Raw genomic sequence first — 27,096 nt, forward strand, 5'->3', positions numbered from 1 at the left:
ATTTAAAAAGGGTATCTGGACCAATCAGGTTTCAACTTTCAGTGCTAATTGGATTAACTCATACCTGTCCAGATATTCTAGGATTCCTTTCATTAGTGACCTCTAGTGGTACCAGAATATATGCCATGCTAATTTTTATAAAAACAAATACAAATCATAGTCCCTATTCAGACCATAAGGGTGTAATGTATTTAAGCGCTTGATCCACCATACCTCTCTTTGTTTCAGTTTTAGTTCCCTATTACCCCCTCTTCTATGAATGGAGATATGGTCCATTACTTGGAAACGGAGCTGGCTAACTGTATGTCCCATATGTGTGAAATGTGCAGATACTGGAAGTGACATGTCCTTTGATTTAATGGAAGCTTTATGTTGACTAAATCTGTCCCTGGCGGCCTGAGTGGTCTCGCCAATATAGCAAAGCCCACATGGGCATTTAAGTAAATAAATTACATAATTAGTCTGACATGTATACAATCCATTAATTGTATATTTTTTCCTTTTATCGTTTTGTGCTAGGAATTTTCCTTTTATGATTGAATTGCATTGAGCACAATGTAGACAGGGGTAACACCCCTTATTAGGTGTAGTCAAATAATTAGTACTAGATGGTTTAATAGTGCCCACATCTGCTTTGACAATGTTATCCCTAAGATTTTTTACCCGTCTATATGATGGCATGTTAAGACTTGTATTATACTGCAATTACTTTCTTTTCCAAGACACATACTACATGCAAAAACGGGGAACAGCTATGGGCTACAATGTAGCCCCCTCATATGCCAATTTGTTCATGATTGGCTTTGAGAACAAATTTGTTTATAGTAATCAGCCATTCATCAGCTGTTGTAAGCTCTGGCTAAGATACATTGATGATATTTTTGGCATATGGGGGGGCTCATTGGAGTCCTTATTACAGTTTGTTGAGGATATTAATGCCTCAATGGTAGGCATTAGATTTACGCTTACATACTCTACACAGCAAGTTAATTTCTTAGACACTACTGTATATAAACAAGGTACTAGATTGAGTACTGATCTTTATACTAAACAACAGATAGAAATACTTTGCTAGGATTCGAAAGTTTTCATCCAGAAACTGTATTTAATTCTATACCCAGGAGTCAGTTACTTTGTACAATGAGGATAGTCAAGGATCAAGAGATATTGCCAGAAAGATTAAGATCTATGGGCAATAAATTTATTCAAAGAGGGTACCCAAAAGAGATCATTACTAGGAGTATTGAGGAATTGGATAAAAAACAAAGTAAAAAGAAGAATGATTCAAATAGACTAGTTTTTGCTATGGAATACAGTAATAAGAGTAATGATGTCTTTAAAATAGTGAGAAAATATTGGCACTTATTGTCTAAATACAATCCAGAAGTGGAGTCCTTTAAATTGCCTCCTATGCCATCATATAGACGGGTAAAAAATCTTAGGGATAACATTGTCAAAGCAGATGTGGGCACTATTAAACCATCTAGTACTAATTATTTGACTACACCTAATAAGGGGTGTTACCCCTGTCTACATTGTGCTCAATGCAATTCAATCATAAAAGGAAAATTCCTAGCACAAAACGATAAAAGGAAACTATATACAATTAATGGATTGTATACATGTCAGACTAATTATGTAATTTATTTACTTAAATGCCTATGTGGGCTTTGCTATCTTGGCGAGACCACTCAGGCCGCCAGAGACAGATTTAGTCAACATAAAGCTTCCATTAAATCAAAGGACATGTCACTTCCAGTATCTGCACATTTCACACATATGGGACATACAGTTAGGCAGCTCAGTTTCCAAGTAATAGACCTTACTTTCATAGAAGAGGGGGCAATAGGGAACTAAAACTGAAACAAAAAGAGGTATGGTGGATCAAGCGCTTAAATACATTACACCCTTATGGTCTGAATAGGGACTATGATTTGTATTTGTTTTTATAAAAATTGGCATGGCATATATTCTGCTACCACTAGAGGTCACTAATGAAAGGAATCCTAGAATACCTGGACAGGTATGAGTTAATCCAATTAGCACTGAAAGTTGAAACCTGATTGGTCCAGATACCCTTTTTAAATGTTTGTCTAATTGTTTTTAACTATGCATGATTAAGGACAATGTAGGTCAGAAACGTCGCTTTTTTAACCCTTTGAGTGCTAAGCTGAATTCTATATTTTTCTGTTTTTTACTATTATAAAAAAACTTTTTTTTTAACTTTTTTATTTTCCCCCCCAGATCCCCAAGACTTATACCATTGGAAAGGTTAGGCGATTACCTTTCCAATGGTCTTGGGGGTCTGTAGCTGCTTAGATCCCTGAGATACAGGTTTCTAAGCAGCAATGCCCCCTTTCCCCATACTTTGTATGGACAATTTTAAATAAAGTTGCGCGGTGACTTCATCACATTATTGCGTGTGACGTCACTGCTGTAGGAGCTGGTGGGGGCCCCCAGATTGGGAAAAAGTAGTTGAGTGCTAATGACGGCTCTGAGCCGTCGTTAGCACTCAAGGGGTTAAGGTTGCGATATCCAAATAAAGAGAATTTTTCACCTTTAAAGAAAAAGTTTGTACTGTGGTGCTGTCACACTTTGTGCATGGACTGTATACATTGGAGTTTTGCTAACACTCCACAGTGACGAGCAAACAGTTTGGAAATTATCTACAATTTATGGTGCTGGACTCCAATTGCTCACTTATATATATAGGTGGCCTTCGGTTTACAACGGTTCAATTTGCACCGTTTCAGAATAACAACCTTTTCTCCAACATAGGTGTGTCCGGTCCACGGCGTCATCCTTACTTGTGGGATATTCTCCTCCCCAACAGGAAATGGCAAAGAGCCCAGCAAAGCTGGTCACATGATCCCTCCTAGGCTCCGCCTACCCCAGTCATTCTCTTTGCCGTTGTACAGGCAACATCTCCACGGAGATGGCTTAGAGTTTTTTAGTGTTTAACTGTAGTTTTTATTATTCAATCAAGAGTTTGTTATTTTAAAATAGTGCTGGTATGTACTATTTACTCAGAAACAGAAAAGAGATGAAGATTTCTGTTTGTATGAGGAAAATGATTTTAGCACCGTAACTAAAATCCATGGCTGTTCCACACAGGACTGTTGAGAGCAATTAACTTCAGTTGGGGGAACAGTGTGCAGTCTCTTACTGCTTGAGGTATGACACATTCTAACAAGACGATGTAATGCTGGAAGCTGTCATTTTCCCTATGGGATCCGGTAAGCCATGTTTATTAAGATAGTAAATAAGGGCTTCACAAGGGCTTATTGAGACTGTAGACTTTTTCTGGGCTAAATCGATTCATTATTAACACATATTTAGCCTTGAGGAATCATTTATTCTGGGTATTTTGATATGATTATATCGGCAGGCACTGTTTTTGACACCTTATTCTTTAGGGGCTTTCCCTAATCATAGTCAGAGCCTCATTTTCGCGCCGGTATGGCGCACTTGTTTTTGAGGACAGCATGGCATGCAGCTGCATGTGTGTGGAGCTCTGATACATAGAAAAGTCTTTCTGAAGGCATCATTTGGTATCGTATTCCCCTTTGGGCTTGGTTGGGTCTCAGCAAAGCAGATTCCAGGGACTGTAAAGGGGTTAAATATAAAAACGGCTCCGGTTCCGTTATTTTAAGGGTTAAAGCTTCCAAATTTGGTGTGCAATACTTTTAAGGCTTTAAGACACTGTGGTGAAATTTTGGTGAATTTTGAACAATTCCTTCATACTTTTTCGCAATTGCAGTAATAAAGTGTGTTTAGTTTAAAATTTAAAGTGACAGTAACGGTTTTATTTTAAAACGTTTTTTGTGCTTTGTTATCAAGTTTATGCCTGTTTACAATGTCTGAACTACCAGATAGATTGTGTTCTGACTGCGGGGAAACCAAGGTTCCTTCTCATTTAACTATATGTATTTTATGTCATAAAAAAATTTAGTATAAATGATGCCCAAGATGATTCCTCAAGTGAGGGGAGTAAGCATGGTACTGCATCATCCCCTCCTTCGTCTACACCAGTCTTGCCCATACAGGAGGCCCCTAGTACATCTAGTGCGCCAATACTCCTTACTATGCAACATTTAACGGCTGTAATGGATAATTCTATCAAAAACATTTTAGCCAATATGCCCACTTATCAGTGAAAGCGCGACTGCTCTGTTTTAGAAAATTCTGTAGAGCATGAGAACGCTGATGATATGGTTTCTGAAGGGCCCCTACACCAGTCTGAGGGGGCCAGGGAGGTTTTGTCTGAGGGAGAAATTTCAGATTCAGGAAACATTTCTCAATAAGCTGAACCTGATGTGATTACTTTTAAATTTAAGTTGGAACATCTCCGCGCTCTGCTTAAGGAGGTGTTATCCAATTTGGATGATTGTGATTATCTGGTCATTCCAGAACCACTATGTAAAATGGAAAAGTTCTTAGAGGCCCCGGGGCCCCCCGAAGCTTTTCCTATATCCAAGCGGGTGGCGTACATTGTTAGTAAAGAATGGGACAGGCCCAGTATACCTTTAGTACCTCCCCCCATATTTATAAAATTGTTTTCCTATAGTCGACCCCAGAAAGGACTGATGGCAGACAGTCCCCAAGGTCGAGGGGGCGGTTTCTACTCTACACAAGCGCGCCACTATACCCATAGAAGATAGTTGTGCTTTCCAAGATCCTATGGATAAAAAATTAGAAGGTCTGCTAAAGATGTTTGTTCAGCAAGGTTCCCTTCTACAACCATTTGCATGCATTGTCCCTGTCACTGCAGCCGCGTGTTTCTAGTTTGATGAGCTAGGAAAGGCGATTATTAGTAATTCTTCTTCTTATGAGGAGATTATGGACAGAATTCGTGCTCTTAAATTGGCTAATTCTTTCACCCTAGACGCCACCTTGCAATTGGCTAGGTTAGCGGCGAAAAAATTCTGGGTTTGCTATTGTGGCGCAGAGCGCTTTGGTTAAAATCTTGGGCAGCGGATGCGTCTTCCAAGAACAAATTGCTTGACATTCCTTTCAAGGGGAAAACACTCTTTGGCCCTGACTTGAAAGAGATTATCTCTGATATCACTGGGGGCAAGGGCCACGCCCTTCCTCAGGATAGGTCTTTTCAAGACCAAAAATAAACCTAAGTTTCGTCCCTTTCGCAGAAACGGATCAGCCCCAAGGGCTACGTCCTCTAAGCAGGAAGGTAATACTTCTCAAGCCAATCCAGCCTGGAGACCTATGCAAGGCTGGAACAAAGGAAAGCAGGCCAGGAAACCTGCCACTGCTACCAAGACAGCATGAAATGCGGGCCCCCGATCCGGGACCGGATCTGGTGGGGGGCAGACTCTCTCTCTTCGCTCAGGCTGGGGCAAGAGATGTTCTGGATCCTTGGGCGCTAGAAATAGTCTCCCAAGGTTATTCTCTGGAGTTCAAGGGGCTTCCTCCAAGGGGGAGGTTCCACAGGTCTCAGTTGTCTTCAGATCACATAAGAAGACAGGCATTCTTACATTGGGTAGAAGACCTGCTAAAAATGGGAGTGATTCATCCTGTTCCATTAGGAGAACAAGGGATGGGGTTCTACTCCAATCTGTTCATAGTTCCCAAAAAAGAGGGAACGTTCAGACCAATCTTAGATCTCAAGATCTTGAACAAGTTTCTCAAGGTTCCATCGTTCAAGATGGAAACCATTCGAACACTCCTTCCTTCCATCCAGGAAGGTCAATTCATGACCAAGGTGGATTTCAAGGATGCGTATCTACATATTCCTATCCACAAGGAACATCATCGGTTCCTAAGGTTTGAATTCCTGGACAAGCATTTCCAGTTCGTGGCGTTTTCTTTCGGATTAGCCACTGCTCCTAGGATTTTCTCATAGGTACTAGGGTCCCTTCTGGCGGTGCTAAGACCAAGGGGCATTGCTGTAGTACCTTACTTGGACGACATTCTGATTCGAGCGTCGTCCCTTCCTCAAGTAAAGGCTCACACGGACATTGTCCTGGCCTTTCTCAGATCTCACGGATGGAAAGTGAACGTGGAAAAGAGTTCTCTATCTCCGTCAACGAGGGTTCCCTTCTTGGGAACTATAATAGACTCCTTAGAAATGAGGATTTTTCTGACAGAAGCCAGAAAAACAAAACTTCTAGACTCTTGTCGGATACTTCATTCCGTTCCTCTTCCTTCCATAGCGCAGTGCATGGAAGTGATTGGTTTGATGGTAGCGGCAATGGACATAGTTCCTTTTGTGCGCATTCATCTAAGACCATTACAACTGTTCATGCTCAGTCAGTGGAATGGGGACTATTCAGACTTGTCTCCAAAGATACAAGTAAATCAGAGGACCAGAGACTCATTCCGTTGGTGGCTGTCCATGGACAACCTGTCACAAGGGATGACCTTCCGCAGACCAGAGTGGGTCATTGTCACGACCGACGCCAGTCTGATGGGCTGGGGCGCGGTCTGGGGATCCCTGAAAGCTCAGGGTCTTTGGTCTCGGGTAGAATCTCTTCTACCGATAAATATTCTGGAACTGAGAGCGATATTCAATGCTCTCAAAGCTTGGCCTCAGCTAGCGAGGGCCAAGTTCATACATCAACCATCAGGGGGGAACAAGGAGTTCCCTAGCGATGGAAGAAGTGACCAAAATCATTCTATGGGCGGAGTCTCACTCCTGCCACCTGTCTGCTATCCACATCCCAGGAGTGGAAAATTGGGAAGCGGATTTTCTGAGTCGTCAGACATTGCATCCGGGGGAGTGGGAACTCCATCCGGAAATCTTTGCCCAAGTCACTCAACCGTGGGGCATTCCAGACATGGATCTGATGGCCTCTCGTCAGAACTTCAGAGTTCCTTACTACGGGTACAGATCCAGGGATCCCAAGGCGGCTCTAGTGGATGCACTAGTAGCACCTTGGACCTTCAAACTAGCTTATGTGTTCCCGCCGTTTCCTCTCATCCCCAGGCTGGTAGCCAGGATCAATCAGGAGAGGGCGTCGGTGATTTTGATAGCTCCTGCGTGGCCACGCAGGACTTGGTATGCAGATCTGGTGAATATGTCATCGGCTCCACCATGGAAGCTACCTTTGAGACGAGACCTTCTTGTTCTAGGTCCGTTCGACCCACTCCAGCTGACTGCTTGGAGATTGAACGCTTGATCTTATCAAAGCGAGGGTTCTCAGATTCTGTTATTAATACTCTTGTTCAGGCCTGAAAGCCTGTAACCAGAAAAATTACCACATAATTTGGTATATCTGTTGGTGTGAATCTGCAGGATTCCCTTGGGACAAGGTTAAGATTCCTAAGAGTCTATCCTTCCTTCGAGAAGGATTGGAAAAAGGATTATCTGCAAGTTCCTTGATGGGACAGATTTCTGCCTTGTCTGTGTTACTTCACAAAAAGCTGGCAGCTGTGCCAGATGTTCTAGTCTTTGTTCAGGCTCTGGTTAGAATCAAGCCTGTTTACAAAATTTTGACTCCTCCTTGGAGTCTCAACCTAGTTCTTTCAGTTCTTTAGGGGGTTCCGTTTGAACCCTTACATTCCGTTGATATTAAGTTATTATCTTGGAAAGTTTTGTTTTTGGTTGCAATTTCTTCTGCTAGAAGAGTTTCAGAATTATCTGCTCTGCAGTGTTCTTCTCCTTATCTGGTGTTCCATGCAGATAAGGTGGTTTTGCGTACTAAACCTGGTTTTCTTCCAAAAGTTGTTTCTAACAAAAACATTAACCAGGAGATAGTTGTGCCTTCTTTGTGTCCTAATCCAGTTTCAAAGAAGGAACGTTTGTTGCACAACTTGGATGTAGTTCGTGCTCTCAAATTTTACTTAGCAGCTACTAAGGATTTCAGACAAACTTTGTCTTTGTTTGTTGTTTATTCTGGTAAACGGAGAGGTCAAAAAGCAACTTCTACCTCTCTCTCCTTCTGGATTAAAAGCATTATCCGATTGGCTTATGAGACTGCCGGACGGCAGCCTCCTGAAAGAATCACAGCTCACTCCACTAGGGCTGTGGCTTCCACATGGGCCTTCAAGAACGAGGCTTCTGTTGATCAGATATGTAAGGCAGTGACTTGGTCTTCACTGCACACTTTTTCTAAATTTTACAAATTTGATACTTTTGCTTCTTCTGAGGCTATTTTTGGGAGAAAGGTTTTGCAAGCCGTGGTGCCTTCCATTTAGGTGACCTGATTTGCTCCCTCCCTTCATCCGTGTCCTAAAGCTTTGGTATTGGTTCCCACAAGTAAGGATGACGCCGTGGACCGGACACACCTATGTTGGAGAAAACAGAATTTATGTTTACCTGATAAATTACTTTCTCCAACGGTGTGTCCGGTCCACGGCCCGCCCTGGTTTTTTTAATCAGGTCTGATAATTTATTTTCTTTAACTACAGTCACCACGGTAACATATGGTTTCTCCTATGCAAATATTCCTCCTTAACGTCGGTCGAATGACTGGGGTAGGCGGAGCCTAGGAGGGATCATGTGACCAGCTTTGCTGGGCTCTTTGCCATTTCCTGTTGGGGAGGAGAATATCCCACAAGTAAGGATGACGCCGTGGACCGGACACACCGTTGGAGAAAGTAATTTATCAGGTAAACATAAATTCTGTTTTTTTTCAGTCATGTGACTGCTGTTGAAAAGCATTGAGAAGCAGTGCATTGATTAAAATAGCCAGTAGGTGGAGCTGTCCGCTTGTGTTGCAGCAAAGATTTGCAAGCCAAGCAAGCTGAAATTGATCAGTTTAACCAGACCTGAACTATCGAGAAGCTTGCAAAGGAACAAGATCTTCCTGTCTATAAATCAGTCTAGATTGGAATGCATAGAAAGAACTGTTTGCAGAAAAATGCATGTAAAGTCTGTGTTGTGTAATTATTTTATTAGGTTTATAATGCTGTTTAGCAATTGTTTTTGTTCATTTAACTTAGTTTAATTATATATTCTGTGTTGTGTGATTATTTTATTAGGTTTATAAAGCTGTTTAGCATTTAAAATCTTCATTTCAAAGCTTTAAAAATTATGTATTAGGTGTTACTTATGCCAATTTTGAGGGGCCTGGAACCTAACTCCCTCACTTCCCATTGACTTACATTATAAACTGGGTTTCAATTTACAAAGGTTTCGATTTACAACCATTCCTTCTGGAACCTAACCCCGGCGTAAACTGAGGGCTACCTGTATATGTGTGTATATATATACAGTGAGTGCAGAATTATTAGGCAAATGAGTATTTTGACCACATCATCCTCTTTATGCATGTTGTCTTACTCCAAGCTGTATAGGCTCGAAAGCCTACTACCAATTAAGCATATTAGATGATGTGCATCTCTGTAATGAGAAGGGGTGTGGTCTAATTACATCAACACCCTATATCAGGTGTGCATAATTATTAGGCAACTTCCTTTCCTTTGGCAAAATGGGTCAAAAGAAGGACTTGACAGGCTCAGAAAAGTCAAAAATAGTGAGATATCTTGCAGAGGGATGCAGCACTCTTAAAATTGCAAAGCTTCTGAAGCGTTATCATCGAACAATCAAGCGTTTTATTCAAAATAGTCAACAGGGTCGCAAGAAGCGTGTGGAAAAACCAAGGTGCAAAATAACTGCCCATGAACTGAGAAAAGTCAAGCGTGCAGCTGCCAAGATGCCACTTGCCACCAGTTTGGCCATATTTCAGAGCTGCAACATCACTGGAGTGCCCAAAAGCACAAGGTGTGCAATACTCAGAGACATGGCCAAGGTAAGAAAGGCTGAAAGACGACCACCACTGAACAAGACACACAAGCTGAAACGTCAAGACTGGGCCAAGAAATATCTCAAGACTGATTTTTCTAATATTTTATGGACTGATGAAATGAGAGTGAGTCTTGATGGGCCAGATGGATGGGCCCGTGGCTGGATTGGTAAAGGGCAGAGAGCTCCAGTCCGACTCAGACGCCAGCAAGGTGGAGGTGGAGTACTGGTTTGGGCTGGTATCATCAAAGATGAGCTTGTGGGGCCTTTTCGGATTGAGGATGGAGTCAAGCTCAACTCCCAGTCCTACTGCCAGTTTCTGGAAGACACCTTCTTCAAGCAGTGGTACAGGAAGAAGTCTGCATCCTTCAAGAAAAACATGATTTTCATGCAGGACAATGCTCCATCACACGCGTCCAAGTATTCCACAGCGTGGCTGGCAAGAAAGGGTATAAAAGAAGAAAATCTAATGACATGGCCTCCTTGTTCACCTGATCTGAACCCCATTGAGAACCTGTGGTCCATCATCAAATGTGAGATTTACAAGGAGGGAAAACAGTACACCTCTCTGAACAGTGTCTGGGAGGCTGTGGTTGCTGCTGCACGCAATGTTGATGGTGAACAGATCAAAACACTGACAGAATCCATGGATGGCAGGCTTTTGAGTGTCCTTGCAAAGAAAGGTGGCTATATTGGTCACTGGTTTGTTTTTGTTTTGTTTTTGAATGTCAGAAATGTATATTTGTGAATGTTGAGATGTTATATTGGTTTCACTGGTAAAAATAAATAATTGAAATGGGTATATATTTGTTTTTTGTTAAGTTGCCTAATAATTATGCACAGTAATAGTCACCTGCACACACAGATACCCCCCTAAAATAGCTATAACTAAAAACAAACTAAAAACTACTTGTTCAATAATAAAATTAATCCTCAAAATTAATCCTCAAAAATACAACTTGCCTAATAATTCTGCACTCCCTATATATATATATATATATATATATATATATATATATATATATATATATATATATATATATATATATGCCCCCCTCTCCTCTCACTTCCTCTCCATGGGTCATAATATTTGTCAATTGCGTTTTCAAGTGATAGAACATGTGGCTAGACCCAGGAGGGGAGGTGATGGGGAACAAATGCTTAAAAAGAGGTAAATGTTTTAGATCAGGAAATTGGATTCCCTACAACCAAAAGGGCTAAATAAAGATTTCGACTGGTCTCTGTTCCTGTAAAGTACCTGTAAGAATTAAGTATATTGTATCTTGATTCTGATTTTGTTTTAGATTTCTTCTGTTATGTGCGATCAGTCCACGGGTCATCATTACTTCTGGGATATAACTCCTCCCCAACAGGAAATGCAAGAGGATTCACCCAGCAGAGCTGATATAGCTCCTCCCCTCTACGTCAGTCCCAGTCATTCTCTTGCACCCAACGACTAGATAGGATGTGTGAGAGGACTATGGTGATTATACTTAGTTTTTATGACTTCAATCAAAAGTTTGTTATTTTACAATAGCACCGGAGCGTGTTATTACTTCTCTGGCAGAGTTTGAAGAAGAATCTACCAGAGTTTTTTTACTATGATTTTAACCGGAGTAGTTAAGATCATATTGCTGTTCTCGGCCATCTGAGGGAGGTAAAGGCTTCAGATCAGGGGACAGCGGGCAGATGAATCTGCATTGAGGTATGTAGCAGTTTTTATTTTCTGAATGGAATTGATGAAAAAATCCTGCTATACCGTTATAATGACATGTATGTATACACTTCAGTATTCTGGGAATGGTTTTTCACCGGAACTACTCTGTTAAAGGTCACTAATCCTTTTAATAAATATTGTCATGTTAAACGTTTTTGCTGGAATGTAGAATCGTTTACATTGCTGAGGTACTGAGTAAATAAATGTTTGGGCATTATTTTCCACTTGGCAGTTGTCTGCTTTAAATTGTGACAGTTTCGTTTCTCCTCACTGCTGTGTGTGAGAGGGAGGGGCCGTTTTTGGCGCTCTTTTGCTACGCATCAAAAAATTCCAGTCAGCTACTATTATATTTCCTGCATGATCCGGTTCACTGACAGATCTCAGGGGTCTTCAAACTTCTTTGAAGGGAGTACTTTCTCTCAGCAGAGCTGTGAGAATTTTTATTGACTGTGAATAAAAACGTTACTCTATAATTTTTTATGTCAAATTTAGTTATTTACTAATGGGAACAAACCTTTGCTAAAAGTTGTGTTATTTTAAACTTGATGCTATAACTGTTTCAGTTCATTATCTCAACTGTCATTTAATCGTTTAAGTACCTCTTTGAGGCACAGTACGTTTTTGCTAAAAAAGATTATAACCAAGTTGCAAGTTATTGCTAGTGTGTTAAACATGTCTGACTCAGAGATTATCTGTGTCATTTGTTCCAATGCCAAGGTGGAGCCCAATAGAAATTTATGTACTAACTGTATTGATGCTACTTTAAATAAAAGTCAATCTGTACAATGTGAACAAATTTCACCAAACTGCGAGGGGAGAGTTATGCCGACTAACTCGCCTCACGCGGCAGTACCTGCATCTCCCGCCCGGGAGGTGAGTGATATTATGGCGCCTAATACATCTGGGCGGCCATTACAGATAACATTACATGATATGGCTACTGTTATGACTGAAGTTTTGTCTAAATTACCAGAACTAAGAGGCAAGCGTGATCACTCTGGGGTGAGAACAGAGTGCGCTGACAATACTAGGGCCATGTCTGATACTGCGTCACAGCTTGCAGAGCATGAGGACGGAGAGCTTCATTCTGTGGGTGACGGTTCTGATCCAAACAGATTGGATTCAGATATTTCAAATTTTAAATTTAAATTGGAGAACCTCCGTGCATTACTAGGGGAGGTCTTAGCAGAAAATGTGTAGGTTGGATAAATACTTTGCGGTACCGGCGAGTACTGACGTTTTTCCTATACCTAAGAGATTAACTGAAATTGTTACTAAGGAGTGGGATAGACCCGGTGTGCCGTTCTCACCCCCTCCAATATTTAGAAAGATGTTTCCAATAGACGCCACTACTCGGGACTTATGGCAAACGGTCCCTAAGGTGGAGGGAGCAGTTTCTACTTTAGCTAAGCGTACCACTATCCCGGTGGAGGATAGCTGTGCTTTTTCAGATCCAATGGATAAAAAATTAGAGGGTTACCTTAAGAAAATGTTTGTTCAACAAGGTTTTATATTGCAACCCCTTGCATGTATCGCGCCGATTACGGCTGCGGCAGCATTTTGGATTGAGTCTCTGGAAGAGAACCTTAGTTCATCTACGCTAGACGACATTATGGACAGGCTTAGAGTCCTTAAACTAGCCAATTCATTCATTTCGGAGGCCGTAGTACATTTAACCAAACTTACGGCTAAGAACTCTGGATTCGCCATACAGGCACGTAGAGCACTGTGGCTAAAATCCTGGTCAGCTGATGTTACTTCTAAGTCTAAATTACTTAATATACCTTTCAAGGGGCAGTCTTTATTTGGGCCCGGGTTGACAGAAATTATCGCTGACATTACAGGAGGTAAGGGCCACGCCCTACCTCAAGACAAAGCCAAAGCTAAGGCTAGACAGTCTAATTTTCGTCCCTTTCGGAATTTCAAATCTGGAGCAGCGTCAACCTCCGCTGCACCAAAACAGGAAGGAGCTGTTGCTCGTTACAGACAAGGCTGGAAACCTAACCAGTCCTGGAATAAGGGCAAACAGGCCAGGAAACCTGCTACTGCCCCAAAGACAGCATGAACCGAGAGCCCCCGATCCGGGACCGGATCTAGTGGGGGGCAGACTTTCTCTCTTCGCTCAGGCCTGGGCAAGAGATGTTCAGGATCCCTGGGCGCTGGAGATCATATCTCAGGGATACCTTCTAGACTTCAAATTATCTCCCCCAAAAGGGAGATTTCATCTGTCAAGGTTGTCAACAAACCAGATAAAGAAAGAAGCGTTTCTACGCTGTGTACAAGATCTGTTATTAATGGGAGTGATCCATCCAGTTCCGCGGTCGGAACAAGGACAAGGGTTCTACTCAAACCTGTTTGTGGTTCCCAAAAAAGAGGGAACTTTCAGGCCAATCTTAGATTTAAAGATTCTAAACAAATTCCTAAGAGTTCCATCGTTCAAAATGGAAACTATTCGGACAATCTTACCTATGATCCAAAAGGGTCAGTACATGACCACAGTGGATTTAAAAGATGCTTACCTTCACATACCGATTCACAAAGATCATCAACGGTATCTACGGTTTGCCTTCCTAGACAGGCACTACCAGTTTGTAGCTCTTCCATTCGGATTGGCTACGGCCCCAAGAATCTTCACAAAGGTTCTGGGCGCCCTTCTGGCGGTACTAAGACCGCGAGGGATTTCGGTAGCTCCGTACCTAGACGACATTCTAATACAAGCTTCAAGCTTTCAAACTGCCAAGTCTCATACAGAGTTAGTTCTGGCATTTCTAAGGTCGCATGGATGGAAAGTGAACGAAAAGAAAAGTTCTCTTTTTCCTCTCACAAGAGTTCCATTCTTGGGGACTCTTATAGATTCTGTAGAAATGAAGATTTACCTGACAGAAGACAGGTTAACAAGGCTTCAGGATGCATGCCGTGTCCTTCATTCCATTCAACACCCGTCAGTAGCTCAATGCATGGAGGTGATCGGCTTAATGGTAGCGGCAATGGACATAGTACCTTTTGCACGCCTACACCTCAGACCGCTGCAATTGTGCATGCTAAGTCAGTGGAATGGGGATTACTCAGATTTGTCCCCTACCCTGAATCTGAATCAAGAGACCAGAAATTCTCTTCTATGGTGGCTTTATCGGCCACACCTGTCCAGGGGGATGCCATTCAGCAGGCCAGACTGGACAATCGTAACAACAGACGCCAGCCTGCTAGGTTGGGGCGCTGTCTGGAATTCTCTGAAGACTCAGGGATTATGGAATCAGGAGGAGAGTCTCCTTCCAATAAACATTCTGGAATTGAGGGCAGTTCTCAATGCCCTTCTAGCTTGGCCCCAATTAACAACTCAGGGGTTCATCAGGTTTCAGTCGGACAATATCACGACTGTAGCTTACATCAACCATCAGGGAGGGACAAGAAGCTCCCTAGCAATGATGGAAGTATCAAAGATAATTCGCTGGGCAGAGTCTCACTCTTGCCACCTGTCAGCAATCCACATCCCGGGAGTGGAGAACTGGGAGGCGGATTTCTTGAGTCGCCAGACTTTTCATCCGGGAGAGTGGGAACTTCATCCGGAGATTTTTGCCCAAATACTTCGACGTTGGGGCAAACCAGAGATAGATCTCATGGCGTCTCGCCAGAACGCCAAACTTCCTCACTACGGGTCCAGATCCAGGGATCCGGAAGCGGTTCTGATAGATGCTTTGACAGCACCTTGGAACTTCGGGATGGCTTATGTGTTTCCACCCTTCCCGCTGCTTCCTCGATTGATTGCGAAAATCAAACAAGAGAGAGCATCTGTGATTCTAATAGCGCCTGCATGGCCACGCAGGACTTGGTATGCAGATCTAGTGGACATGTCATCCTGTCCACCTTGGTCTCTACCTCTGAGACAGGACCTTCTGATACAGGGTCCATTCAAACATCAAAATCTAACTTCTCTGAAACTGACTGCTTGGAAATTGAACGCTTGATTTTATCAAAGCGTGGTTTTTCTGAGTCGGTTATTGATACCCTGATCCAGGCTAGGAAGCCTGTTACCAGAAAGATTTACCATAAAATATGGCGCAAATACCTATACTGGTGCGAATCCAAACGTTACTCCTGGAGTAAGGTTAGGATCCCTAGGATATTGTCTTTTCTACAAGAAGGTTTAGAAAAGGGTTTATCGGCTAGTTCATTAAAGGGACAGATTTCAGCTCTGTCCATCTTGTTACACAGGCGTCTGTCAGAAAATCCAGACGTCCAGGCTTTTTGTCAAGCTTTAGCTAGGATCAAGCCTGTGTTTAAAGCCGTTGCTCCGCCATGGAGTTTAAACTTAGTTCTTAACGTTTACAAGGTGTTCCATTTGAACCCCTTCATTCCATTGATATAAAATTGTTATCTTGGAAAGTTCTGTTTTTAATGGCTATTTCCTCGGCTCGAAGAGTCTCTGAGTTATCAGCATTACATTGTGATTCTCCTTATCTGATTTTTCACTCAGATAAAGTAGTTCTGCGTACTAAACCTGGGTTCTTACCTAAGGTAGTTACTAACAGGAATATCAATCAAGAGATTGTTGTTCCATCCTTGTGTCCAAATCCTTCTTCAAAGAAGGAACGTCTTCTACACAATCTGGATGTAGTTCGTGCCCTCAAGTTCTACTTGCAGGCAACTAAAGATTTTCGGCAAACTTCTTCCCTGTTTGTCGTTTATTCTGGACAGAGGAGAGGTCAAAAAGCTTCTGCTACCTCTCTCTCTTTCTGGCTTCGTAGCATAATACGTTTAGCCTATGAGACTGCTGGACAGCAGCCTCCTGAAAGAATTACAGCTCACTCCACTAGAGCTGTGGCTTCCACTTGGGCCTTTAAGAATGAGGCCTCTGTTGAACAGATTTGCAAGGCTGCAACTTGGTCTTCGCTTCATACTTTTTCCAAATTTTACAAATTTGACACTTTTGCTTCTTCGGAGGCTATTTTTGGGAGAAAGGTTCTTCAGGCAGTGGTTCCTTCCGTATAATGAGCCTGCCTATCCCTCCCGTCATCCGTGTACTTTTGCTTTGGTATTGGTATCCCAGAAGTAATGATGACCCGTGGACTGATCGCACATAACAGAAGAAAACATAATTTATGCTTACCTGATAAATTCCTTTCTTCTGTTGTGCGATCAGTCCACGGCCCGCCCTGTTTTTTAAGGCAGGTAAATATTTTTTAAATTATACTCCAGTCACCACTTCACCCTTGGTTACTCCTTTCTCGTTGATTCTTGGTCGAATGACTGGGACTGACGTAGAGGGGAGGAGCTATATCAGCTCTGCTGGGTGAATCCTCTTGCATTTCCTGTTGGGGAGGAGTTATATCCCAGAAGTAATGATGACCCGTGGACTGATCGCACAACAGAAGAAAGGAATTTATCAGGTAAGCATAAATTATGTTTTTTTATGTAGGAGGTTTGTTTAATTGTATTTCTCTTACTTGGTGTATCCAGTCCACGGATTCATCCTTACTTGTGGGATATTCTAATTCCCTACAGGAAGTGGCAAAGAGAGCACACAGCAAAGCTGTCCATATAGCTCCCCCTCAGGCTCCGCCCCCCAGTCATTCTCTTTGCCGCTCTAACAAGTAGCATCTCCACGGGAGGGTAAAGTGAATGTGGTGTTAGATTTGTACTTTTTATTTCTTCAATCAAGAGTTTGTTATTTTAAAATAGTGCCGGTTTGTACTATTTACTCTGTGGCAGAAAGTGATGAAGATTTCTGCTGAGAGGAAAAAGATTTTAGCATGTTGTAACTAAAATCCATTGCTGTTCCCACACAGGACTGTTGAGTACCGGAGAACTTCAGTTGGGGGGAACAGTTTGCAGGCTTAACTGCTATAAGGTATGCTCAGTCACTTTTTTTCTAGTCAAGACCTGGTAATGCTAGAAGACTGACAAGAATCCCCATGTGGGGAAGGTAAGCCATATTCTGAGACTCAGTATAGAAGGATGGCTTAGTTAAAAGGGCTTTAATCACTGGTGGACACTGTTAAGGGGAAATCGATTATTTTATTACAATAATCTGATATTTGTACAAGTGTTTACTACATTTGGAACACTTTTTGGGGTTTTATTCCGCCTGGCATATCATTAGACACCTATTTTGGCTTGGGAAGGCCCCACACCTCCGGAGTGAAGAGGGAGGGGGCCTAAATTTTGCGCCTCAGTTGCGCAGTTCTTTTGCAAGACAGCTTTATGCAGCTTCACGTGTAGAGTCCAGAGATTGCTGGAAGGACTCCAGAGAGGCTTATTTTCGTCCAAAACTAATCCCCAAGGAAGGTAGGGCCACAGCAGAGACTGTGGCATGGTGCTGTAGTTTGTTAAACCGGTGGCCTGCTTTAATTTGCTCCGGTTTGGGCAATAAGGGGTTAATTGACTTGAAATTTAATGTGCAATCATTTCAAAGCATTAGGATCATATGGTGAAAATTTCATAAAGATTGGATGTTTTTTTGAGATTTAGTAAAAAAGTTTGCGCTTTTTATTATTTAAAGGCACAGTACTGTTTTTTCAAAAATTTTATTTTACTGTATTTGAGTACTGTCTAAGTATGTTTAACATGTCTGAGCCTACAGATAGACCCTGTTCTATGTGTTTAATAGCCATGGCGATACCCCCTTTACATTTGTGTTTAAAGTGTGCTAAGGTTTCGAAACATTTTAAAGACCATGCAGTGACCCTTAAAAATGTAGCCCAAGATGATTCTTTGACGGAAGGTAACGAGGATAGTCCTCCATCCTCTCCCCATGTGTCGACACCAGTTATGCTCGCGCAAGCGTTGCCTAGTACCTCTAGCGCATTGGGCCCTATTACATTACAACAATTAGCAGCAGTCATGGATAATTCCCTTGCGGCTTTTCTATCCAAATTGCCAGTTTTTCCTAAAAAGCGTGATAGTTCAGTTTTAAGAACAGATGATGAGCAATCAGAGGCTTTGGATGATTTATCCGTTGTACCTCACAGCACTCAGAAGTGGCAGTGAGGGATGGGCTGTCCGAGGGAGAAATTTCTGACACAGGAAAAGTTTCTCAGCGGGCAGAATCAGATTCCTTAGCGTTTAAATTTAAGCTGGAACACCTCCACGTACTGCTTAAGGAGGTTTTAGCTACGCTGGATGATTGTGACCCCATGGTGGTCCCAGAAAAATTGTGTAAGATGGACAGGTTTCTAGAAGTCCCTGTATACACTGATGCGTTTCCGATCCCGAAGAGGGTGGCGGATATTGTGACTAGGGAGTGGGAGAGACCAGGTGTACCTTTTGTTCCCCCCCCCTATCTTTAAGAAAATGTTCCCCATAAATGACCCCAGGCGGGACGCGTGGCAGATGGTCCCTAAGGTAGAGGGAGCAGTTTCAACACTAGCCAAGCGCACAACCATTCCAATAGAAGACAGTTGTGCTTTCAAAGATCCTATGGATAAAAAATTGGAAGGTTTGCTGAAGAAAATGTTTGTTCAGCAAGGTTTCCTTCTTCATCAAATTGCCTGCATTATTCCTGTAACTATTGCAGCAGCTTTTTGGTTTGAGGCGCTGGAGCAGTCGCTCCAGAGGGAGACTTCATATGACGAAGTCATGGATAGAATTCATGCTCTAAAGCTGGCTAATTCTTTTATCACAGATGGCGCTTTCCAATTAGCTAAGTTAGCGGCGAAAAATTCTGGTTTTGCCATTATGGCGCGAAGAGCGCTTTGGCTCAAATCATGGTCGGCTGACGTGTCGTCCAAAACAAAGTTACTAAACATTCCTTTCAAGGGAAAGACCCTTTTCGGTCCCGAGTTGAAAGAAATTATCGCGGATATCACTGGGGGAAAGGGCCATGCCCTTCCGTAGGATAGACCGTTTAAGGCCAAAAACAAGGCTAATTTTCGCTCCTTTCGCAACTTCAGGAGCGGACCTGCTTCAACCTCTGCTGCCGCAAAGCAAGAGGGTAATGCTTCACAGCCCAAAGCAACCTGGAAACCCTTGCAGGGCTGGAATAAGGGTAAACAGGCCAAGAAGCCTGCGGCTGCTACCAAGACAGCATGAAGGGGTAGCCCCCGATCCGGGACCGGATCTAGTAGGGGGCAGACTTTCTCTCTTTGCTCAGGCTTGGGCAAGAGATGTTCCAGATCCTTGGGTATTAGAAATTGTTGCCCAGGGGTATCTTCTAGAATTCAAGGACTCTCCTCCAAGGGGAAGGTTCCACATTTCTCGTTTGTCTTCAGACCAGACAAAGAAACAGGCGTTCTTACGCTGTGTAGAAGATCTACTAAAGATGGGAGTGATACACCCAGTTCCAATTGCAGAACAAGGACTGGGTTTTTACTCAAACCTGTTTGTAGTTCCCAAAAAGAAGGAACTTTCAGGCCAATCCTGGATCTAAAGATTCTAAACAAATTCCTCAGAGTTCCATCATTCAAAATGGAAACCATTCAGACAATTTTGCCGATGATCCAGGAAGGTCAATATATGACTACCGTGGATCTAAAGGATGCGTACCTACATTTTCCCATCCACAAAGATCATCATCAGTTCCTAAGGTTCGCTTTTCTGGACAAGCATTATCAGTTCGTGGCCCTTCCTTTCGGTTTGGCCACTGCTCCCAGAATTTTTACAAAGGTTCTAGGGTCCCTCCTAGCGGTACTAAGACCGCGGGGCATTGCAGTAGCACCTTACCTAGACGACATCTTAATACAGGTGTCGTCTTTTCTCAGAGCCAAGGCTCATACGGACATTGAGCTGGCCTTTCTAAGGTCTCACGGGTGGAAGGTGAACGTCGAAAAAAGTTCTCTGTCCCCGCTCACAAGGGTTCCCTTCCTGGGAACACTAATAGACTCGGTAGAAATGAAGATATTTCTGACGGAGGTCAGGAAGTTGAAGCTTTTAACTACTTGCCGAGTCCTTCATTCCATTCCTCGGGCTTCTGTAGCTCAGTGCATGGAGGTAATCGGATTAATGGTCGCGGCAATGGACGTGGTCCCTTTTGCCCGAATTCATCTCAGACCACTGCAACTGTGCATGCTCAAGCAGTGGAATTGGGATTATGCAGATTTTGTCTCCTCAAATACAACTGGACCAGAAAACCAGGGATTCTCTTCTCTGGTGGTTGTCTCAGGATCACCTGTCTCAGGGAATGTGCTTCCGCAGACCGGAGTGGATCATTGTCACGACCGATGCCAGTCTGTTAGGCTGGGGTGCGGTCTGGGACTCCCTGAAAGCTCAGGGCCTATGGTCTCGGGAAGAATCTCTTCTCCCGATAAACATTTTGGAACTGAGAGCGATATTCAACACGCTCCAGGCATGGCCTCAATTAGCGTAGGCCAAATTCATCAGATTTCAGTCGGACAACATGACGACTGTAGCGTACATCAATCATCAGGGGGGAACAAAAAGTTCCCTAGCGATGAAGGAAGTAACCAAGATAATCAAATGGGCGGAGGATCACTCCTGCCATCTCTCAGCAATTCACATCCCAGGAGTAGACAACTGGGAGGCGGATTTTCTAAGTCGTCAGACTTTTCACCCGGGGGAGTGGGAACTCCACCCGGAGGTTTTTGCTCAGTTGACCCAGCTATGGGGCATTCCGGAATTGGATCTGATGGCGTCCCGTCACAATACTAAACTTCCTCTTTACGGATCGAGGTCCAGGGACCCCAAGGCGACATTGATAGATGCTCTAGTAGCGCCTTGGTCCTTCAGTCTAGCTTATAACTTTCCACCGTTTCCTCTTCTCCCTCGGCTGGTAGCCAGAATCAAACAGGAGAAGGCTTCTGTAATTTTGATAGCGCCTGCGTGGCCACGCAGGACTTGGTATGCAGACCTAGTGGACATGTCATCTGTTCCACCATGGAAGCTGCCATTGAGGCAGGATCTTCTAATACAGGGTCCATTCAAGCATCCAAATCTAGTTTCTCTGCAACTCACTGCTTGGAGATTGAACGCTTAATTCTAGCTAAGCGTGGGTTCTCTGAATCAGTTATTGATACTCTGATCCAGGCCAGAAAGCCTGTTACCAGAGAAATTTACCATAAGATATGGCGGAAATATCTTTGTTGGTGTGAATCCAAGGGTTACTCGTGGAGTAAAGTTAGGATTCCCAGGATTTTGTCTTTTCTCCAAGAAGGATTGGAGAAATGATTGTCAGCTAGTTCCTTAAAGGGACAGATCTTCTCTGTCTATCCTGTTACACAAGCGTTCAGGCGTTTGCACAGGCTTTAGTTAGAATCAAGCCTGTCTTTCAGTTCTTCAAGGGGTTCCGTTTGAACCTTTGCATTCCATAGATATTAAGTTATTATCTTGGAAGGTTTTGTTTTGGTAGCTATCTCTTCTGCTCGGAGAGTTTCAGAATTGTCTGCTTTGCAGTGTAATTCACCCTATCTGGTGTTTCATGCAGATAAGGTCGTTTTGCGTACTAAACCTGGTTTTCTTCCGAAAGTTGTTTCTAATAAGAATATTAACCAGGAAATAATTGTTCCTTCTCTGTATCCTAATCCAGTTTCTAAGAAGGAACGACTCTTGCACAATCTTGATCCTGAACGAATTACAGCTCATTCCACCAGAGCTGTGGCTTCCACATGGGCCTTCAAGAATGAGGCTTCTGTTGAACAGATTTGTAAGGCAGCGACTTGGTCTTCACTGCATACCTTTGCCAAATTTTACAAATTCGATACTTTTGCTTCTTCGGAGGCTATTTTTGGGAGGTTTTGCAAGCAGTGGTGCCTTCCGTTTAGGTTACCTGACTTGTTCCCTCCCTTCATCCGTGTCCTAAAGCTTTGGTATTGGTATCCCACAAGTAAGGATGAATCCGTGGACTGGATACACCTTGTAAGAGAAAACAGAATTTATGCTTACCTGATAAATTACTTTCTCTTACGGTGTATCCAGTCCACGGCCCGCCCTGGCAATTAAGTCGGGTTTAAATTTATCTTTGTAAAACTACAGTCACCACTGCACCCTATGGTTTCTCCTTTTTCTCCTAACCGTCGGTCGAATGACTGGGGGGGGGCGGAGCCTGAGGGGGAGCTATATGGACAGCTCTGCTGTGTGCTCTCTTTGCCACTTCCTGTAGGGAATGAGAATATCCCACAAGTAAGGATGAATCTGTGGACTGGATACACCGTAAGAGAAAGTAATTTATCAGGTAAGCATAAATTCTGTTTTTAAAATGTATACATGCATATTGTCAAATGAACACAAGATGGCAGTGTTACTTAGCTTGTTAATGATTTAGATGCATAGGTATAAAAGACACACCTGTACATAAAATCAATGACATGATTAAGAACCAATTGCTGGTTTGAAACTTTGTTGCTTTACTATGGACCCTGTTTGAACTAATAAAAGTTTTTTAACTAACTATTTGGAGGCTGGAAATCTTTGAATTACTACAGTGACATTGGGACCTGGCTAATCCCTTTTCCGTGGCCCACTTTGGAGAGTGTGCTGTCTTTCTTGTGGATTGTTCTGATTGAATAGCCTTGGAAGTACCTGCACCCGCATTAAAAGAAACAGAATGGCTGAATATGATAATGCTGAAATGGGTCCTAAAACTTTTGATATGATGATGAATCTGCACAACAGGTATATGCCTCAGTTTTGGGGAACAGAGAGTTTTTAAAAATTGCACCTGTCGATGTAACAAGCAGAGTCTTTGAAAAAGATAATAAAAAGAAGATGATCCTAGAATTGCATGCTATAACACTTGCAGAATATCATAAAGTACAGTGTATACCAAGGTGTTTGAGAATGTATATTTGCCCTACTCTCTTTGCTGATCATAAGGACTATTGTGAGAAATTTGAAAGTATCCTGAATAAGTGCTCCTTCGATATTATTATGTGGACAGTGGAGTATGCCCAAAAGGAAATAAATAAATACAAGGAAACAATTAATAAACAAAAAGAACAGCTGATCCAACACGTACCTTTTGGATGAATATAACAAGCTGGTGACTGAGTTTGAAAAATCTGTACAGGATTATAGGAAGCAGCTGGAGAGCCGCAAAAGATCTGTTTATCCGGGATGAACAAGACTATTCCTCTGGGATGGTCTATACGTGGCGCCAGATGATCAATCAACGCGGCTTACCCCACACTGAAGGAAGAGATCAAAGAAGGAGGGGTAGGAAACGCCGTGCCCATAAAGAAAATAGCGGTAACAGTGGATCCGACCACATTGCGCCAGGCGAAACACTGCAAGAGGTGCCTACTACATGATGTCACAGCCGGAGCAACAGAGAGCTTGACGGACACAAGGATTCCAACGCGGCTACTACCGGCACTAGCACAGACGAATGCCAATGCACCAGAGCATAACACCAGGTATGACCGGCATGATACGGCTGGGAAGGAGACGTACGATATGGGCACTCCAACTGGTAAGACTGATAGGAGCACTGATACTAAACTCACTTCCAACATACACACAGAGGTTATTGTGGCTAATATTGGACTCACTCCTGATATACACTGGAAGGGTGTAATTACAAGACATGCCGTTAACTCCCATTTGAGAGATATAACAAAGGCACTTGTCCATACAAGTACGTGTGTGAGCAATGAACAGATGGACAGCTCAGTAATATTTTAAAATAACAAAATGGTGTCCCAGAAGAATATAAGAAAGGCCCCATGACCCTTAAAGCCCCAATGATCATGATATGGTTGACTATGATACATCAAAAGTGGACACTTACACACATATGAATTATTAAACAGAAGTTTCAATTGAAATGTATTCACTAAATGAATCCACAAGAGATTGCACTTTAACATTTAATGATTTACTTAAGTTGTATAGCACTAATTTGCACAACCAAAATAAATATGTTGATGATAACTTGGTACACAATATTTCTAACTACACTTTGTCTGAAGAGGAATATGCTATTTTAAACAAGGGTTTATCATTTTGTTTATAGAGGACATGTGATGAATTTGTTGTTCAACAGGATTTACAAAAATTTTTTAGAAAATTAAAAATTCACTTTGCCATGGTGGCAGGTATGTTTGAGCCTGTTGGAACACAAAAAAACATTTGATAATGTTAGGTTTAATGACCCAAAGAAATTTGGGATACACAAAAAGTGTGAGTTTGCAGCTTCTACAGCACATAGTGTTGTTACATATGCTAGTTTAGTTCAGAAGAAATAGACAACCTATTAAGGAGAAATAAAAATAAAAGATTGGTACAAGCAAGTAAAAAGGAAAAAGAGGCAGTAAACCAATTGAAAAACAATAAGGAAATAATAATAAAGGAGGCGGACAAGGGAGGAGCCATGGTCCTGTTAAATAAAAGTGATTATGTGTAAGAAAAAGAGAGAAAATTAAATGATACACAGGTGTATAAACCCCTATCAGGGGATCCAACTACCCAAAAGGAGTCTAAGGAGTCTTTGATTGAAACCCCCCCAATAAGGCCTGTTTTATATGTACTCTCAAAAATCCATAAGGATGAAAATCACCCACCTGGTCGCCCCATAGTGGCAGGGATTAATTCCGTCTTCTCTAAAATATCAGTATTTTTGGATAAGGTGTTACAGCCCCATCTTCTCAAATCCTCCTCATATCTGAGGGACACTAATGATTTTTTGACTAAACTATAAGATGCAGGACATATTAGTGATAAGTGTACTTTATATATGTGACCAGCTTATACACCTCAATTAAAGACACCAGTGGAATTATAGCAGTGGCTAACATTCTCAAAACCGACAGTAGATATGGGGATAAGGAAATACAATTTTTGGTTGACTTGTTGTCTCTGATTCTTTACCAGAATTATTTCTTGTTTCAAGATAATTTTTTTCTGCAAAAACAGGGGAAAGCCATGGGCTCCAACGTCGCCCAAACATATGCCAATATTTATATGTCAAGTGTTGAAGAAACATTTGTATATCCACATAGGCTATTTATCCACCATGGGGCCGCCTGGTGGAGATTCACCGATTTACATTTTTGGCATATGGTTGGGTGACGATAGGAGCCTATTGGAATTCGTACATGATCTTAATACAGCTGTCACTGATCTTAAGTTCACTCTTAACATGAGTGAAGTGGGAGTCCAATTTCCTTCTTAATATGAGGAGAGTCCACGGCTTCATTTCTTAATTGTGGGAAATACTGAACCTGGCCACCAGGAGGAGGCAAAGACACCCCAGCCAAAGGCTTAAATACCTCCCCCACTCCCCTCATCCCCCAGTCATTCTTTACATTTCGTCACAGGAGATTGGCAGAGAAGTGTCAGAAGATAAAGAGTAGTTCCTTATGGAGGGTATCTACCCTTCAGAATGTGACTGGAGTTTAAAGTAGTCTTGTCAGCCTCTCAGTTTGAGGATTGACGAATGTTAGTCTGGAGATGCAGGGAGAGTCTTTCTGCGACCCCATCCAGACTCATATTAACAGCTCCTAAGCAATCAGTGTTGACCAGTTTCACTGCCTGCTTCCATCACTTAAGTCCATGTCAGGAGCGATGCTACAAGACTGTCAAACTTGAGAGGCTGTGTTCTGTTCCATGGCATAGATTCTGGTAAGATTGTTTCATTATTTATACAAATATGATAAAGCAAGAAGACACATTGTGGCTCCTTTTATCTGTATGGAATCAAGGGTTAATATCTCCGGAAGGGGATTATTGAGCAGGGAGGATAATGTAACATAATGTACATATTGTTATTATGCCGCAACATGTGTGAGATGTGGCTCAGGCAGATGTTGGAACGTACAGGTTTTTACTTTCGCTTTAATAAGCTGTCCAGCTTTTTAGGCTTGGCGCGCTTTTAGCTATAGCAGGGGGGGTCCTTCATAGCGCACCATGTGACCAGGTGTGGTCACTCTGATTCTTCTTCCTGACCGTGTAGTTTTCCGGAGACGAAGCGTTTCTCTCTTGGGCCTGGGTCATAGGAGGTGGTGAGTGCCCCAGCCATTGGGTGTATAAGTCTAATACCTGTCTATATTGTGAGGAGGCCACCCGCCTGCTAAATTATGTTCCACATGCCTTGATAAAGTAATTTTATCTAAGAAAGCTAATATGTTTAGAACTACTGAGCCTTCCACCTCTTGGAGTCTCCGTCCAGTGAGGTGCGTAGCCTACAGTCATCTCCCAATGCACATGGAGGGGCACTTTTACCACAAGATTTTACTGAACAGTTATAGATGGCAGTGTCTGCGGCCTTTTGTGTTTTACCTCGCCCTGCTAAGCACAAGCAAAAGGTTTAATATTGCTATCCTTCCCAGGGGTCATCTACTAGCTTATTGGATTTATCAGAAACTAGATTATCCGCTGATGAAGACACCTCTGATACTTCAGAGGATGTTCTTTCTGGGTCGGAATCTACTGCCTCTAAACTTCCAACTGCGGAGGAACCAGACTTTAGATTTAGGATTGAACACTTACACTTTCTGCTAAAGGAAGTGTTGGCTACTTTAGAGGTTCCAGAACCTAAATTACCTGAGGAACCCTGTATTCCTATATTAGTTAAGGTCTACGAGGACAGGGTTGTAACATAGACTTTCCTGGTTCCCGTAAAGATGGCGAACATTATTAAGAATGAATGGGAAAGACTTGGTTCTTCTTTTTCCCCTTCTTCTTTTAAGAAATTATTCCCAGTTACGGACTCTCAATTGGATTTGTGGAGCTCAGTTCCTAAGGTGGATGGTGCTATCTCCATGCTTGCTAAGCGCACTACTATCCCTCT

The 27,096-nt window shown here is 42.5% G+C and overlaps 1 protein-coding gene across 1 annotated transcript in view; it reads left to right on the plus strand.

The window, feature by feature from the left end:
* The window catches only part of CHEK2 (checkpoint kinase 2), a 531,010-nt gene that overhangs the window by 110,126 nt on the left and 393,788 nt on the right, over window positions 1-27,096 (plus strand). The gene's annotated exons all lie outside the window — the stretch shown is intronic.

The sequence above is a fragment of the Bombina bombina genome, chromosome 2, assembly GCF_027579735.1.
Source record: "Bombina bombina isolate aBomBom1 chromosome 2, aBomBom1.pri, whole genome shotgun sequence".
NCBI classification, from domain to species: domain Eukaryota; kingdom Metazoa; phylum Chordata; class Amphibia; order Anura; family Bombinatoridae; genus Bombina; species Bombina bombina.